The sequence below is a fragment of the Alligator sinensis genome, unplaced genomic scaffold, assembly GCF_000455745.1.
Source record: "Alligator sinensis unplaced genomic scaffold, ASM45574v1 scaffold294_1, whole genome shotgun sequence".
In the NCBI taxonomy this organism is placed as follows: domain Eukaryota; kingdom Metazoa; phylum Chordata; order Crocodylia; family Alligatoridae; genus Alligator; species Alligator sinensis.
Window position 1 is genome coordinate 1,132,366 of NW_005842305.1, and position 18,736 is coordinate 1,151,101.

At 44.4% G+C, this 18,736-nt stretch overlaps 1 protein-coding gene across 1 annotated transcript in view; it reads right to left on the minus strand.

Annotated features, from left to right (window-relative positions):
* Nucleotides 1-16,657, minus strand: part of LOC102376801 (putative P2Y purinoceptor 10) — a 32,127-nt gene extending 15,470 nt beyond the window's left edge. The window contains exon 1 of the mRNA XM_006028338.3: nt 16,584-16,657. The gene's annotated coding sequence lies outside the window, so the exon portion shown is untranslated. The remainder of the gene's footprint in view (nt 1-16,583) is intronic.
* Between the last annotated feature and the right edge of the window lie 2,079 nt (nt 16,658-18,736).

Below are 18,736 nucleotides of genomic sequence, written 5' to 3' on the forward strand. Positions count from 1 at the left end.
GCCACACCCCCCCCCCCCCCTTTTTTTTTTGTTGAAGCCAGAGCTTGCCCGTGGTTGTGGGGTGAGCTGCCAGCAGGCTGAGCAGTCCCTGAGCTACAGGGGGCCCTGGTCCTTCCCTTTGTGGTAGAAGTGCCCCCTGGGACTGCCCGGGCAGGCTGCTAGCGGGCCAAATGCTGCCCCAGTTCAAAGGCAGCACCAAGCCTGATCCAAATCTTCCCCAACCCTGAGCTGGGGCAGCACCTGGCCTACTAGCAGCCCACCTGGGTGGCCCTGGAGGGCATCAGTACCAAAGAGGGAAGGACTGGGGACCCTGGCAGCTCAGGGGCAATGTGACCCGCTAGCACCTTGCCACCCAGCCACAGGAGAGGTGGGCAGGCACGGCCAGAAAAAAAAAATTGGGCCTCTTTCTGCCTTCATCAAGCACCTGCAGCCAGCAAGATGCCTGGGGTCACCCAGGAACACACTGGCTTGCCCCTGGCGCAGCATGGGAAGGTGGCAGGAGGGCAGCTGGGTTCACTGGTGGCCCAAGAAGACAGCGGAGACAGCGTATGGGATGTGAGGCCATCCAGGTAGGCTGCTAGTTGGCTGGGTTTTTCCCCAGCTTGGAGGCACCCAATCCAACACTTCCCTGAGCCCACCTGGGCTTCCAGCTTCCCATGCACCATCCCCTCCATCTTCTCCAGCTGCCAGCACACCTAACTTGCCCCTCGGGCATTGCCAGGAGGTGGCAGGAAGGCGGCTGGGTGTGCTGATGGCTGGAAAAGGCATCAGAAATAGTGCACAAGGCATGGGAAGCCCAGGCAGGCTCAGGGAAGTGTTAGATCAGGTGCCTCTGAGCTGGGGCAGCACCCAGTCAGCTAACAGCCCAGCTGGGCTTCCAGCACCCCATGTGCCATCCCTGCCACCTTCTTTGGCCACCAGCAAACCCAGCCACCCTCCTGCTGCCTTCCCATGATGCCCCAGGGGTAAACCAAGCCATTTCTGGGCATCCCCAGGTGTCCTGCCAGCCACAGGAGCCTGCTGAAGGCAGAAGCAGCAAGGGGCCCGATCCTTTATTTCTGTGGAGCCTTCCCACCTCTGTCGCAGCCGGAGGGGGCGAGCTGACAGCTTCATCATTGCAATATGCAACATTGCAAACTAAACTACATTGGGATGTAGTTTAGTTTGCAATGATGCAAAATCATTTATTACCCCCAAAACTCTTGCACGTGTACAGTGTAATGCCATTAAGTCGCACAAAATGACATTTTTGTCACGTGTACATGGTAATGGCATCACACATACAAGTGTTCCAGGAGCCTGAAGCCTATAGTAGGGCCTAACATAGTATGTGTGGTATGTAGTAGTTCAAGAAAAATAATTATGTACACAAGGTCTTATTGCATTAATGAAAAAAAATCAATTTCAAATCTGGATCTTGACCATCTGTCAAGAGGCAGGGCTGTAAAGAGATTCAAGTTGAGTGTTCAGACAGGGAGAGAAATGCTCTTTTTTCTTTCACTGAGACTTCACATTTGTGGTTTTTAAGCTTCTTTTCATAATCTAAAATAAGACAAAATGTGCATACTTTATTTATTCAAAAGAGAACAAGAATAAGCATTTAGGATTCTTTATTCATATTTGCATGTCTTCATCTGAACAAGAATACTGGCACATGACAATATTTATTCTCTCATAGTAATTTATTCATCATCAAATGAGAAACCAAATGCCCCAAATCCTGATTTATGTTACCAGTGGATTGTTACCAGCCCAGATAAACTAATTTTCTAATGTCCAAAGCCCTTACATATACATTATGTCAAATGAATGGAAGAAGCAAATGGATTGTTTAAAATGATCTGATCGCACGCAGTTCACATGCAGCAAAGGACTAAATTTGCAATGAATATTATTAAGAGCAAGTCATTTGACTAGCTGTATCATAAGTCTTTAGCAGCAGTTTTTACTGTCCTACTTTACTAGCTATTAAGAACTACACAGAGATCAATAACGGGAACTGAAAATAGGGCACTGCTATGAACAAGTACAAATATTTAGTTTGTTCTAAAATCCTCTTCTATATCTGAAATTAAATAACAAAAGGGGAACATGCAAGGTAGAGTAGTTCAAAATCAGAATATGGGGGAAAATGTGTAGTCCCTAAATTTTTGAATATTTTTCTTCCTAAAGAGAAGAGCAGACATAGATAAGGGTGTGGAAAAAGGGGGTACCATGTGATATAGTTTCTAATTTCCTAGCTGCCTTTTTATGACAACTGAAATATTTTTGGTTTCCACTGGATCTTACTACTGCATAGCTGGAGTTGTATGTATAGTTAAATCCCCGTATTAGTGATTCTGCAGGACCAAGATGTTCCTGGGGCACAGATTTACTCTGATACAAATAGCACTTTTCAGATTATAGTCTGTGAAGTATTCACACTGCATACAGCATTATTTTGTAAGAGAGCACCCCACCAGTTTCCTCTTGTTTTAACAGTTACCGGTGCACTACAACACCCACAGTTTTCCATCAGATGTTGGAAACATATCTGTGAAATAGGTCCTGCAATAGCCCCAAAGAGTGTTTGTTCATATGAAAAATATTGCTATCATAATAATAATCTTTAGCACTTTTGGTAACTGGGGAAGGGGAGGACTTCAAATAATTCAGAGTATAGGCCAACTTCAGACAAACATCCAAAAGTTTGGAAGATGATCCAGTGTTCTGTTCAAACTACCTAAGCTACCACGCTTTTGAGACAATGTTCCATGAGGAATCTTTATAAAACTATATTTATCCATCCCTTAAAATCTAGCTTCAAATAACCCATACCTTTTGATATGGGTGTAAGATATTGGGGGGGGGGGGGGGGGGGGGTTGTCTCTTTTGGGCCACGGGGGGGGGGGGGGGGTTACTTTCTCTAGTTTGCGCAAAAAAATTCCAGAAAGTGCTTAAGTGCTGTCTTCTTGAGAGAAAGTTAAAGCTACTCACTCATTTTCTCTCTCTCTCTCTCTCTCTGGATGTGGCGAGTCTACCAGGCTGTGGACACAAGAATGCAAACAATGTCTGGCTTGCACCAGTCTTGTGGTGCACCTGAGGCTTTGAAAACAGCTGCTGTGCAAATGGGTCCTGGAGTGGTTGGGAGGGGGTAGGATCAGACACGGTAAAGAATTATAGGATGTGCACGTACACAAACCTGATCATCTGAATCTTGTGCAGAGAGGCAAGGAGTGGACATGGAGAGGAACTTCGTTGCAGCCCACAGGTCTGCCTTGTATTTCAGAGAACACACTCCAAGCACCAACACCATCTCATATTTCTCACAATGCCTGAGGGCTCCAAATTTGGGCTGTAAGGGGTGAGTCAGTGTATCTATACTATTTCTAGCAGTGGCATGTGGAGGGTGAGTCAACCTACCCTAAACAAGATTATTTCAGTGGCATTTTTTACACTTATACTTGATCATCAGTTTTCTTTTCTTCTCTTAAGGATGTTTATCTTCAACAGCACTTCCAATATCCCCTGTATCACTACTTAGTTTTCCTTTTCTGCTTTGCCTTTTTTCTGGCTACATCTGGGGAAGAGATGTAACATATAAAGGCAATACATATACATTTGTACCACATGGAGAAAACTTGACAAAATATGTCCCTAAAATCCTGGGGAATCACAATAGTTCAGCTGTCTGCTTTCTTCATATTTTCACATCCTTAGTCATCTAACCATAACAGCCAGAAAATATTTAAGTGACAAGACAGCAGTATTCTTCTCCACAGAGCTCAAATTGTCTAAGAAATCTGAATGATATACTCTTTAATGTGTCTGTATTCTCTGTGGCTATTCCCAACAGTGTCTGCTGTTACCTTTTGGAGGAACTGCATTTCAGATGAGCAGTGTGGTAGCAAGGGACGGGGGGCAAGTGGAGCGACCGCCTTCGGCGCTGAAGCAAAGGGGTGCCAACAGGCACTGCCCAGCTGGGGTGAGACATGGGACAGAGCCATAAGTGGCTCATTTGGAGGGTGCGGGGACAGGGGAAAGGCGGCTCCCACCACTGCATATACTCCTGGGCAAGCATGGGGGGCATGTGCCCCCCAGATCTGTGTGTGGGGCAAGGGTGGGCTGCTGCTGCAGGCTTTGCCTCAGGGCAGCCAAACTTCATTGCTATAGCACTGCAGATGGGAGAGGAGTCTTCACTTTATCATGCTTCATTTCATAGACCCTCATGAATACCAAATGGTGTGAAACATGAAGGTGTATTTGTGTAACACACCTTTTGGGCAGCAGTATAATTTGTGATTTCTGTGCCCTGGGCAGTGATGGAGGGGAAAGTGTGTTATGTCAACTACCTGAGATTAGCTGGGAGGGAGGGGTGCAAGGATGGGAGGATCTTATTTGCAGCAGCTGCTGCTGTTTTTGGGCCTGGCTCCCTGCACGCTAATTCACTAGGGCTGGAGCTGAGGCCAAAACCAGTTCCAGGTTCTCTCCTCCCTGCCTGGCTCTGGCTGCTGGGGTGCAGACTGTAGGGGTGTGCAAAACGGGCCATATTCAATTCAAATTTGGCCCAAATCGGGGACAGTGATTCAATTAGTTGATTTGGATCACTGTCCCCGATTGGATTCGGCCAAATCCAATTCTGAAGATTCAATGCTGATTCAGAGAATCAGCGATTCAGCCATAGACACAGCTTTAAATGTTTTTTCTACATACCTTGAGGTACCAGGCACAGCTCATGAACACTGTGATGGTGGAGCAGATAGAGCATCCCACAGGAGCATGGGGGGGGGGTGCTCCCATGTGCTGGGCGGTGAACCTAGAAGTGGACCCTTGATTCAGAGGGTTCCGATTCGATTCGGAGAGATTAAAGGGTCTGCTGATTTGATTCAGATTCGAAGATTTGGTCACCGAATCGGGCTGAATCTCTGCCAAATCAAATCAGGGATTAAAGCTTCACACAGCCCTAGGAGACTGGCACCCATGGCTGGTGCCCTCCATACCCTGCCCCAGTTTTGCTCCTGTTTTTGGCACCTGTATATATGTACACAGCTTTATGCAGCTGATCATCAATAGAGCTACTAGTAGTTTAATTATTTTTTCCATCTAAAATTTTAAAACTCTGTCTCCAAATACTCCCACACATCAGATGTTCAAAGCTGCATCTGAATTTTAATTATTCAGCCTGTGTCCAGTTCTTTGTATGAAAGTGTGGCCATCCCAGGACTGTCCGATGCAATCTTCCTGATTTTAACAGCTAACTTTTTAGCCAGCATTGGAGAATTCTGCAGTTTATGCAGCACTGGTCACCAGTGTTAACTGATTCTACCAGTAAATGCCAGAGATGCACCCTCCCCACCCCCACTCTGCTCTGCACTGCTTAGCTTGTACTCTCAGTTTGATGGCGTGTCCTGTTTTTCATAGTTTCATAGATTCATAGATGTTTGGGTTGCAAGGGACCTTAGCAGCTTATTGAGTCTGACCTCCTGCCCTTGGCAGGAAAGAGCACTGGGGCCAGACGACCCCAGCCAGGTACATGTCTGGCCTCCTCTTAAAGACCCCCAAGGTAGAGAAGAGCACCACCTTCCTTGGAAGCCCATTCCAGATTTTAGCAACCCGTATCATAAAGAAGTTCTTCCTGATGTCTACCCTAAATCTGCTCTCCATCATTTTGATGGAGTTACTCCAAAGGGAGCCCTGGTAAACAAAGCGTCTCCTATTCCTTGCTGTCCCCCTCCGATGAATTTTTAGGTGGCCACAAGATCACCTCTCAGCCTTCTCTTGCAGAGGCTGCAGAGAACCAGGGCCCTCAATCTCTCCTTGTAGGGTTTTGCCTGCAGGCCCCTAACTATACAAGTGGCCCTCCTCTGGATCCTCTTGAGGTTGTCCACATCTCTGTTGAAGTGGTGCCCAAAACTGGACGCAGTACTCCAACTGTGGCCTGACCAATGGTGCATAAAGAAGAAGTATCACCTCCTTGGACCTGTTTGTTATGCACCTGCTAATACATGATAAAGTGTGGTTAGCTTTACTGATCAGTTTGTCACATTGACGACTCATGTTCATCTTGGAGTCAACAGTGACTCCAAGATCCCTTTCCACTGCTGTAATTCTGAGAAGGTCCTCCCCCAGCCAGTAAGTGTGCTGGTGATTCCTTCTTCCTAGATGCAGCACCTAGCATTTGTCCTTATTGAACTGCATCCTATTCTGTTCTGCCCATTTTTCCCTTCCAGTCCTTGGTTGTTAGGGACTGGAAGGGACCTTATCTAGCACTTGGGAAGGAAAGACTGCTGGGACCAGATGACCCCAGAAAGATGGGCATCAAGCCATGTTTTGAAGATCTCCAGGGTGGGTAACTGTACCACCTCTGGGGGGAGCCTGTCCCAAACCCTCAGTGCTCAACTTGTAAAGAAGTTTTTCCTATATCTAGCCTGAATCAATCCTCAATCAGCTTACGCCCTTTATTTCTTGTCCTCCCCTGGGAGGCCTTGATGAACAGATACTCCCCCAGGCCCTGATGTACACCCTTGATATACTTACAGGCTGCCACCAAATCCTTTCTGAATCTTCTCTTCTCCAGGCTGAACAGTCCCAAGTCTTTCAGCCTCCCCTCATATGACCTGGTCTCTAGGCTTCTGATTATGCGCATGGCCCTCCTTTGAACTCTTTCGAGCTTCTCCACATCCTTCTTGACGTGCAGTGCCCAGAACTAGACACAGAATTCTAGCTGTGATCTCACCAAGCCCAAGTAGAGAGAGAGGATGACATCCTTAGCCCTGCTCAAGATGCCTCAGTAGATGCATGCCCATGATTGATTAGCTCTGCCAGCTACATCATCGCACTGGTGGCTCATGTACATTTTGTTGTCTATCACGATACCCAGGTCTCATTCAGATGTGGTGCTAGCAAGCATAGCACTGCCGAGCCTGTAAGTGTGTTATGGATTATTTCTCCTCAGATGGAGCACTTTACATTTCTCCCTATTAAATGACATCAGGTTGAGGTTTCTTAGTGTCATCTATCTGTCTGTAACATGTTAACTTTTGAGTGTTTCATCCAATCCATTTCAAAATGTCAGTGAATGTTCTAAGAATCAGTATTAAGAATGGTGTTGATTTTGGTTGAAACTGGAAAACCAGCAAAGTAAATGGGAGGCACACTAAAGTTCTGGCATTTATTTTCTGCAGTATTTCATCCATATCTGTAATAATCTATGGATTAAAGAACAGACAAAAAGACATTCCAGCATAACTATACTCTGTATTGCTGCGTTGCCTCTGGCTATGATACAATTTAAGATGTTGAAACTGTGATTAACTTATTTTCCTGTTGATTGGGAGGGATAAGGGAAAGGAATAATTCCCCTCTATTTGGCACTGGTGAGACCACATCTGGAGTAGTGTGTCCAGTTTGGGGTCCCCCAATACAGAAAAGAAGTGGAGAAACTGGAGAGAGTCCAGTGGAGGGCAATGAAAATGTTTAGGTGGCTCGGGTACATGACTTCTGAGGAGAAGCTAAGGCAACTGTGGGTACTTAGTCTGGAGAAGAGAAAACTGAGAGGGGATTTAATAGCAGCCTTCAACTACCTGAAGTAGGATTCTAAAGAGGATGGAGCTGGACTGTTCTCAGTGGTGGCAGATGACAAAACAAAGAGCAATGGTCTCAAGTTGAGCATGGGAAGTTTAGGTTATATTAGGAAAAAAGAATTCTCACTAGGAGGGTAGTAAAAGACTGGAACAGGTGACCCAGGGAAGTGGTGGAATCTCCATCCTTGGAGGTTTTTAATATCCAGCTAAACAAAGCTTTGGCTGGGATGATCTAGTTGGGGATGGTCTGGCTTTGAGCCAGGTTTTGAACTAGATGATCTCCTGATGTCCCTTCCAACCCTAATTTTCTATGATTCTATAAAATAGGGAGCACATCCTGAAACTTTTTGGCATGGACATAATGGAGACAGGAGGACCATAGCATGGTAGAAAGTGAGAGAAACATTTATTGGCATCTGATGAAGAGAACATCCTCTGGCACAGGTGAAAGAGTGGAGAATGTCTGTGTGGAAGATGTTCCTGATATAAGCAGATGGAGGGAATGAGCAAAAGGCATGAAGGGAGCTTGTGGGGGAGGAGAGCAGGGAAACAGTAAAGCAATAAGCCCCTGGTAGATGCAGTGTGCTTGGCCTACAGAACTTCCAAGATAATGTCAGCAGCAGGTTATCATGTGACTGACACTTTCCCTTGAAAAGCACATCCACCCTCCAGGCACATACGTATCTGCTTCTATAAATAATTAAATTTGACCTGGCACTGGGTTTCGATAAGACCTATCCTGTGGTTGAGTCTAACTTGCTTAACAGTGAGCTTTCAATCAGTTCTAATATATGGGTAGGTCTGGATGTGCTTAACTTTTATGACCATTTTTAAAAGGTTTAAAATTCAATCAGCCACCTCCTTTATGCTTCTTCTTTTCTCTAGTTTTAACTCCTCTCGTCCCTGCTTTTACTGTGTGACTTATTTTTTCATGCATGCCCTTTAATATGCATCTCCAGAGGGAACAAAGAAAAGAGGAAGGAGAAAGCAAGTGCCCACTGTAACTGATTTCCCCGATGTTTCTGAAGCTGGGGGATTGTTTGAGGAAGCACATTACCCCTGTGGACTGTGATGTTACATTCTTGTTATATACTTTTGTCTACTGCCTTTATATATGCAAGAGTATGACTAGGCCACTAAAGAAAAATGTTTGGTAACTGGGTTTTTTCCTTCTCTCAGTTACAGTTGCACTGCTTCAAGGGGGTTTCCTTCATAGCAACAAACACAACAATATGACTCATAAAAAAGTACAAACTATAGCTCTTTTGGTTTAATTCTGAGGTTTTGTTCTCAGATATGTGCTAGCTTCAGTTGCACATAGCTTGTAGACTGGGAAAGTGTAACTGCTAGCCTGCAGAGACCACCGCAAATGAAAACCAAGTCATCGTTGGGTACAGCAGGACAAGTTGTGGCCTTGCTCAGCCATGTGCAAGACACACAAAAGATATCAGAGTCTGCAGGTGTCCAAGGGCAGAATTTGTCCCATGTTTTTAAACACAAAGTATTATCTATATTCAAACGTCAATGGCTTATAAGTATCAGCCTTCCCCCACCCCTACTCCACTGAAACTATAAGACCTATCCTGTGGTTGAGTCTAACCTGCTTAACAGTGAGCTTTCAATCCCTTCTAATATAGGGGTAAGTCTGGATGTGCTTAATTCTTATGACCATTTTAAGAGAGAGAGATTTTAGATGCCTTATTTTTCATATTTTATATAGTCAACTAGAGGTAAACTGTAGTAACTTTACTCCCACTCTGCAAGTTATTACACTTGGTTTAACCTGTTTGGAAAAACATTTTTGGAGTCGGGGGCTTTGGTACATGAATAAAGTCAAATAAAGGCTCAAGTGCTTTCCTGACTTGGGGGCTATAATAATAGTGCTGATAACAGCTACCCCTTGGCAGAACTGTTGCAATGTAAATCCTTAGAGTTTCTAAAATTACATGAGGAGAAAGCTCCTGAGAGAACAGGGTCCTTAGGAAGAAAGCTAATAAAATAGATATAGTATGTTGCTACAGCATTTGACTGCAGGCCACAAGGCATTGCATCTTCACCAAATAGCTATCAAGGCACATACTGTACATGTCATTGTGTGGTTGTGTGTCGGGCTGGTGCAAATCTCTTCTGTTCACTACTGATCATGTCCAGACACTGCAGTAACTGATGTTCATTCCACTGGGGGCTCTCATTAGAGAGTGAGCATTTTCACCCTGAGCTGAATCCTCTGTTAAATTTTGGTGATGGTAAACATTTCATAACCATAGCTTAGATATGGGTTTAGGTTTCACCTTGCCTCTATCCCCACCATGGGCCAAACCAGGAGTTTAAGCCCTATAATCCCCAGATTTCCAGAGATGTACAGATTCAGTTCTTAATTTTGCAGCTGTGATTAATCTTTAGCCTAATAAAATGGAGTTTAGAAAGTTTTATGCTGTCCAGACTACTATTCCCAATTCATTCTTCTAATTGGTGACACTTGAATCATAGTAAAATGGTTGAAATTTCTGCGTGTAATATCTTGCATATGTTTTTGCATTATTTTTCCCCTTCCTCCAAAATGTTAAAGTGTACAAGACTAAACATTTTTGTAGGGCACTATTTGCAAATGAAAGAAATCTTGGAAATGGAGGTGCAAGAGCTGGTCATGAGGGTGGGCAGTCAGAGCACATACCTGACTTTGTCAAAAAATCCCAGAGGTGAGCAAAGGTCTTAATCCTCTGTTGACTGAGGAGAATGGAAGGAGTCTGGTAGATCTGAATAAATGTTAGACTAGGCCCCAGAACCTTGAGCAGTACCACCAGTGCATAATCATATGCTCAGACCATTAATGACATCTTGCTTTGATGAACTGAGTACAGTTCTTAAGTCTCATATATTTTTTCTGCTTTAATGAAACATTTTTCAGTTTGGGTTCTTCTACTTGTTTGGTATAATTTTCATAAAGCAAAACCCAGTCACTTCTCTCCTAGAATTCTTACTAACTCTTTCATTCTTCTATATAATTCCTCCTTAATCTCTATCTTTCCCCAACCTGCAACATCCCTGAAAAAGCTCAAATAAAGGCAACTTGATGGCTACTGGCAACCGAGAAAGCTTTTCCAAGCTATTTATCAGAGAGTGTGGTTGAGAAAGTGTTACATCTGGCACACTTGTGATGCAGCCGTTTTTCTGAGAACTACCTACAGTTGAAGCCACCCACCGGTTTGTGGTCAAAGCATGTGTAATGATGTAAACTGAGAATTTTACATTGTAACAGAATGTATTAACTAAAAATTTGCTACACTAATTCTCTTGCCTAACTGGGAAGAACTGTAGCCACTGGAAGAATCACTAAATATGTCCAAATATGGTAAACTCAGATTGATTTTATTAAAGAATTTTTATTAGGTCAAACACAGAACAGAGCACATCAGACCTCACCAAGCATGATAGCCTGGCTCTTGCACTTGGCAACAACAGATGCTGCAGAGGAAATTAAAAAACAAGCAACATAGAACATATCTGGGTAATTGTGCCAACATTCTGCACTGGAGTCATGAGGGGAGATTTTTTTTAATATACATTGGGGATCAGTTTATGTCCTGAAATGTAAGTTTTAATTGCTGTTACAAATCCTAGCTTGCATAGTGACTAGTGGTGTTAATGAGCATCAGGGATCCTGGTTTTCTCTGATAAAAAAAAATCCCCAATTTTCCGTTTTAAAAAAGTAACCCAAAATCCACATTTTTCCATGATTAAAATGAGACACCACTATATAAACCACTGCTTTTCAGGGGGATTTTTTTTTTTTTTGTCATTTAAAAATGAACAGTTGAGCCTGAACCAAGGGTAGCAGCCTCTAAGCAAAGGGGCTTGGACTGAGAGAGACCCTGAATTAATGGCAACTCAAGAATTAATTGAGCAAAGAGAACAAAATTGATGTTTAAGTAGTCCTTATTAATTAAGTGCAGAATTGATCAAATGTGCAATTAATTGTTTTCAACCTGGTATGCTGAGGGGGAGGACTTTGTTGATTTAACCCAACCTGGAAACTACTACCTCGCTTTCATTAAGCTGGGCTATCAGCTCAATGCTTGAGCCAGTACTATTGAGACAAACTACCAGCTAAAGCTGAGCTGAATTGCAACATCATTGAAACACAGATGTGGTTCATTTACAGTCAAGTAGCTGGAGAACAGGCCTGCTGCCACCATCACAACATCGGTTGGTACGTGCTCAGGGGGTAGGGGAGGAGGAGCTTCAAGAAAAACCACCACTACCTGAGTGCACCCATAAAGGTATCCATAATACCCTAGGGCCCTCCTTTTTTTATTTTTAAGACCAAGGCATGGCAGATGAGTAGAGGGTGGTGCCTGAGCACTCATCACATCATCACCAGGGATCCTGGTTTTTCTCTGATTAAAAAAAATCACCAATTTTCACTTTAAAAAACAGTAACCCAAAATCCACATTTCTCCATGATTAAAATGAAACACCACTATACATATATCTATATAATTAGTGGTGTTTCATTTTAATCATGGAAAAATGTGGATTTTAGGTTACTTTTTTAAATCCAAAAATTGGTGATTTATATTTTTTAATCAGAGAAAACAGGATCCCTGATCATCACTGGGTCCATCCTGGTGGAGATGCCACACAGTGCCATTATCCCCATTGAGGTAAACACAGTAAAGGCCAACCCAAAAAAGCACACAGGTGACTAAAAGTTAGCCATGACAACATCTAATCATGAGGCCTTTGCCTGAGAAGGATGTTAGTGGCATAGCAGAAACTGAGCTTAGTGGTCTCACAGCAGAGGCTAGCACTGTAGCCATTAGACCAGCCTTCCTTTCCTCCTCCCTGAACAAAATCACTAGCAGTCTCCAGGAATTCTCTCCTTTTGCTTTCTGAGTCTCCTGGATCTATTTTTTGTTCTCTGACAAACAGGGAAAATAGGAATGCCAACAAAAGGTAAAGATTGTACTGCCAGTTCAGTGCCCAGTCTTCCTCTTGGTGGTTGAATCACTCAGTGGCATTCACAACAAGGGTCAAGTGCAAAAATATGCAGGCCTCCTAGGGACTGAGCATTAAAAAAGTGTCATCAACAAAAATGCCATATCATGGGAAACTGAATGACCCTCCCCACAACATTCTTCATGGCCGTGTCCAGAGGAACATGGTTATGTGATATGTGGAGCCATAGATCGGTCTGCGGTACCACGCACCGCACATTCAGGCATTACCCATACTGCTACCTTGCAGCATGGAGAGGGTTTTTTGACCCCAATAAATCCCAGAGTCAAAAAAGAACACATGGAAAAAAAGCAGGGTGGTGCACATGCCAAAACCAGAGCCCGGCCCACTGGAACTATGCTCTAGCTCAGAGGTGGGCAACATTTTTTGGTCGGAGTGCCGAAAACCCCCACAATGCCTACCTTGGAAGGTGCCAGAGTGCCAGCTTCAAACAGCTGCACTGGGCCCCACAGCTCCGGCATCAGCTCCATGCTGGCAGCAACTGCACGGGCACCTCAGGGCAGGCTGCACTGCCTTGCTGTCTGCCCTGAGGTGCGTGCATAGCCTCTGCAAGCATTGAGCTGATGCCAGAGGTGTGGAGCACGGCACAGCTTTTTGCAGCCTGCCCGCTGCTTGCTGCAGCTGTCTAGAGTCCGGGCTGGCTACAAACAGCTGCACCAGGCTCTGAAGCCCAGTCACCGGCTCTGTGCTGGAAGTGGGGGAGAGACCTGGGTTGCGCTGCCTCAGGCTCCTCCCCCACTGCCCGCTCCAACTCTCAGGTGCACGTGCTGGTACAGAGCTGATGCCGGGGCTCCAGAGCCCGGCACAGTTGTTTGCAGCCTCCCAGCTGCAGCCAGCCCTGGCCCCGGGTAGGTGGTGCCAGCCCAGAGACCCAGGCGCAGGCAGCTGGAATGCGGCACGCCCGGGTGGGAGCAGGCCGGGCTCCAGCAGCTACCCAGAGCCGGGGCTGGCCATGGCGTGCTGAGCAAAATGGCTTCAAGTGCCATGCTCAGCACACATGCCAGGGGTTGCCAACCACTACTCTAGCTTCTGACCAGGCTCCCAGCTGCAGGAGCACTGTGGCTGCAGCTTCCCTGGCCCACAGGACCAGGGCCAGATTAACGCATAGGCAAATGAGGTACATGCCTAGGGCCCTAAGTAAAGAAGGGACCTAGTTGTGCTTATTTTGCATATTATAATTATTGAGGGAAAAAAGTAGGGGTCCACAAGTTTATTTGCCTAGGGCCCATTAAAAGGGTTAATCCAGCCTTTACCAGGACCCAAGGTAAAGCTGCTGGGGCCAGCACAGTTGCTGGTCCCAGTCTCTCCTAGTCCACCCAGAGTGATCTGCTGTATGCTAGAGCACGCATGGCACAGCCATTCCCCAGGGACAAGTAGCAGTGGCACAAGGTGCTGCTCCGACTTGTCTCCAAGGAGCCAAATGTCTACACTCTTATAACGTGGCCCATGGGGTTATACTTTTAGGACCCACTGTCCATCTTCAACCTTGCAGAGTGCCCCCTCAATGGCCTGGTACAATACAAACTGGTCCACATCTTGTTGCAAGTTGATATGTCCAAATTCAAACATGCCACATGCCTGGAAAAAGAAGCAGAATTGTTGGAGGGCGTTGTGGGGGTTGGCCCCTATGAGCTGGTTTCTGATACTTTTCAGAGTCATCATCTTGGCCAGGCCAAGCAGAAAACTGGTCAGATAGATCCTGCTCCCCTTGGCTGTTTGGTTTGGGCCGTTTGGTTTGAGAAGATGTATGTAGTCTTGGAGAAATCCAAGATCAGCATGTCAAAGAAAGTGCCGGGGGAAGCAAAGAGTGACCACAGCTGGGGGCTGTAGGTGGGGAGAGAGACCAAATGCTGCACACTGATTGTTTGCATCCAAGGCTTTTGTCTTTAATACGGCTCATCAAAAACTTTAGACCTTTGAAAATTTTCAACAAAAGTAGACCATTTTTTTCACAATAAACATTTACAAAAATGATGTCCCTTTCCAGCTCTAGTTTTCAGCAGGGTAAATTCTGCATCTTGCTGATCCTCAAAGGTGGTCTGAATGTCCAAGAGAAGTGTGTGCTACTACTGTCCCAACCAAATTAAATCCTTCAAAGGAGTGAATGAAAAGCAAAAACTTTACTAAAAATCTTAAAAGGTAAATGCTACTTGTATATAAAAGCTAACACAATACAAATAGCGTGTAACAAGTGTGCATCTTACTATATATCTATGCAATCCATACTTACCAATTTAACAGAAATAAAGAATACTTAAAACCCCAAATTACTACATTCTAAAACCTTAATCATGACTAACAGGTGGCCAGCCTGGTAGGCAAATTTTAGCGGAGTTTCAGAGACTAAGTTCTAAGAAGCACTGGGTCTTGATACATCTGTAGACAGGAACCTCAGCACAAAAAGTACAAGAGGAACATCATCTTTATGCCCCCTTTCTATCCTGTTCCTCACAATCTGAGGGTAAATAAAACTAGCATAAACATGATAGAAAAGTGCATGTCCTCTATAATGCTGCGGTCAAACTGCAACTAACTGTCCTTGTACCACTAATCTAGATCTACCCTAACTTTTCCCATGCTTCTGGTGTTCTCTTGCTTGTGACAGTTCCTTTTTATGCTACTTCTCTTAGCCTGACTTTTGCAACCTTGACCTAGTTTAAACTTTTAGACACTTAGAAAACAACTGAAATCTACTGAAATCTACACATTGCAGAAGCTAACAGAGGATTCAGACTTATAAATGCCGCACACCAGTGGTTTTCAATTTTTTTTTAGGCTCATGGCACCCCTGGATAGACCAGAGGCACCCCTTGGAAAAAGCCAGCTCTTAGTTTTCACTCTTTTTTTTTAACTACAGAAAAATAATAGAGCAGTTTTTCTGTTGCAAGAACACTGTTTTGAAATTTCTTGTGAATCATGTTTGTAAACCAAGCCATGGCACCCTAGTTGAGAATCACTCGTCTATACTCCAGGCTTGTGTTTACATTTTGCTTCCTTAAAACGTGATATTTCTCATTTTGAAAGTATGAACAGAATTTAGTGCCACTGAAAGATGACAAGACAGACAAACCCTCTGAATCGATTTGGAGAGATTCAGAAAGATTCGGTGATTCAGGCATAGAGACAGCTTGAAATGTTTTTTCTACATACCTCTAGGTAGCAGGTAGTTCATTAATGCTGCGATGCTGGGCCACACAGAGTGCCCCGCAGAAGCATAGGGGGCTTCCCAGCGCGCTCGGCAGCAGACCCGGAAGTGGACCAGAAGCACTTCCACTCCACTTCTGGGTCCACTGGGGAGCATGCTGGGCCCCACCCCACACACCCTCCCAGCTCAGTGACTGGTGCCTCCTGGATCTAGGTGGGGGCACCCAGGGTCCCCCTGCAGCTGACCGCCAAGCTGGGGAGGCACAGGGGGGAGGGGACCCAAGGTGCTCCCAGGAAGACCTGGAAGTGGACCCAAAGTACTTCCAGTACACGTTCGCCACCAAGCATGTGGAGGGCCCCCCACAATCCTGTGGGACGCTCCATGCACCCCAGCATCACAGCATTCACAAACCGCATCTGGTACCTCAAGGTATATAGAAAAAACATTTAAAGCTGGGTCTGTGTCTGAATTGCTGATTCTCTGAATCAGCATCGAATCTTCACATTTGGATTCAGCCAAATCGAATCAGGGACAGTGATCCGAATCAACAGATAGAGTCACTGTCCCTGATTCAGGCTGAATCTGAATCTGAATCAAATAGGGCCCGCTTCACACACCCCTAACGCATAGTCCCCCTGCATCCCAGGATGCTTTGCATGTCCCTTGCAAACCCCCCTCTCAGGGAGGGTGGGCTAGCCTTGGCCCAAGCTGTCTGCTCCACCCTATCAGGGAGGCGTGCTCTAGTATCCCCTGGCTTCTGGCCTGAACCACTGCAAGCACATGGCTGCATTTCTGGAATCAAAAGTTGAACATCTGTTCACGTACTTATTGGTTCAATATACACAGCTTAGACTCACCTGTGAAGATTGGATCAATCCAGCCTCAGGCTTTTTGACTGTCTGTACATCAGGGGGGCTAACAATTGTTTTTGCGCAGTACAGTACCAGGCTGAAGCAGGACTGGCTGCCTCAATTTAAAGGCTCTTAGGTTCCAAACCTGGTCTGGAGTTCAGATATTTTTAAAATGATGAGTTATTAACTACTTCTTGTTTTGAGTTGCTATTTAAAGGACGTAATTTTTTCAACATTCAGAGAATATTCCCCTGTTCATAATATCCAGACAGAACAGGAAGAAACTTGAACTGTAAAGTTATAACCAGGGATCCTGGTTTCCTCTGATTCAAAAAAAATCCCCAATTTTCAGATTTAAAAAAGTAACCCAAAATTCACATATTTCCGTGATTAAAATGAAACACCACACTATATATATGTATATATATATTGGTGTCTCATTTTAATCTTGGAAACATGTGGATTTTGGGTTCCAGAAAACTGGGGGACTTTTTTATCAGAGAAATAACCCCTTTTAAACTAGTTACATAACTACTAGTAAAATAAGCTCAAGTTTCATTTCAGAGGATAAACATATTCTGCCTGCTCTTTGCAATTATCTGTACCAGGCAGCTAGGATCAACTGCAGGTTCTTTGAAATAAAGGAATGTATATGTATAAATTTACATACACCTTGTACTGCCCTAATGTAAATTATCCCTGAGGATCTGAAAGACAACTTATGCCCTGTGTAGAGTTGTTTTTAATAATTGAGTTGTGGGTCAGTGGCTGGACCAGAAAATTGGCCGGGGGGGTGAGGAAATCATTGTGGGTCATCAAAAATAATTTATTTCTATGGCTGAACAAAACAAAAAATGAAGTATTTTTTTTCTACCTGACACACACTATTTCACTTTACCTTTTGGGTTTTTAGGCCCCTTTTTATGACTTAGGCAAAGTTTGAAGCAAGTGTCATTTGACATTTGACTGTGAATGAATTACATATTTCATTTAGAAACTATCAAAATAAAATAAGTTGACTCTTTCAGATATTTTTCTGCCTTTTTTAGTGAAAGTTATTTGATCAACTTAGCACAAAATTCTGGACTGTTTAAGTTGACTCCAAACCTCATTTTTCAGTAAATAAAGTAATTTGGCTGAAAATTTTTTACCCTGTTTGCATTTTGTCTCTGTTTCCTTCATTCTCCCTGTTTAACCTTTCTTTCTCCCGGTTTTGTTTTCATTTAATTAAAAAAATACTTTATAGATGATTATTACCATTTTTGCCCCACTCTTTCACCTCCCCACGTCTCAAACTCTTGTTTCTGTCCTCATTTTCCCAGAAGAACACTCCTGCAGCAGAAATTAAAGGTTGACTGGAGAGAAAGGAGCACACTGACAATGCATTATCCACAGAAACAGAGTGAAACAAGGGCAGAAGAGCAGAAAGCTACTTAGAAATTCAGATGAGTTATGAAGTTCATGCTACAGCTGCCTGCGCAGGTGACAACAGGCCCTAGAAGAGCTTCTACTGCTGTAGCCATGCCAGGAGATCCCCCTAGTGGAAATCCTGCACACGTCAACTGTTTTGCTATCACCATTTTGAAAAGTCCTTTAGTAGCTGGGAAATAGGGATTGATATGTGACAATTTAAAAAGCTTGTTGAACTGCCTACTGGTGTTCCTAATTTAGTCCTTTCTGCAGAAACTTAAGTTGATTCTGCTTGTCACTGAGTTCACTTCCATGTTATGCCTCCCTCCTGACAACAGAGAAGAGTTCCTGTGAAAACCCATTTACAACTATTCATTACAAGATTCTCACACCTTCTTCTGGTACAGCTGGGGTCACACACTGTCTGACACAGGACACTACATTAGATGGGCCTTGGTGCTGAACTAGCCTGGCAAATTCTGCATGCCTGCCTACCATCAGCTTTTTAAAGCCAGATTCTCAGCCTCACTACTCAGCTTCTGGTGGATACTACACCTCCACGCTGCCTGGCTGGAAAACTGGAGACTTATGAACAAAGGAAACATTTTAAGAACCAAAATTGTTGTCAGGGCCGCCTGCCTGTCTGGGGTTACATTCTGTCCCTTTCTGATTGTGGCAGGCAGCTTCCCAATAGCCTTATCCTTCCTTTTACCCCTAGCTCCATTTCCCCATTGCTGCTATCTGTTCAA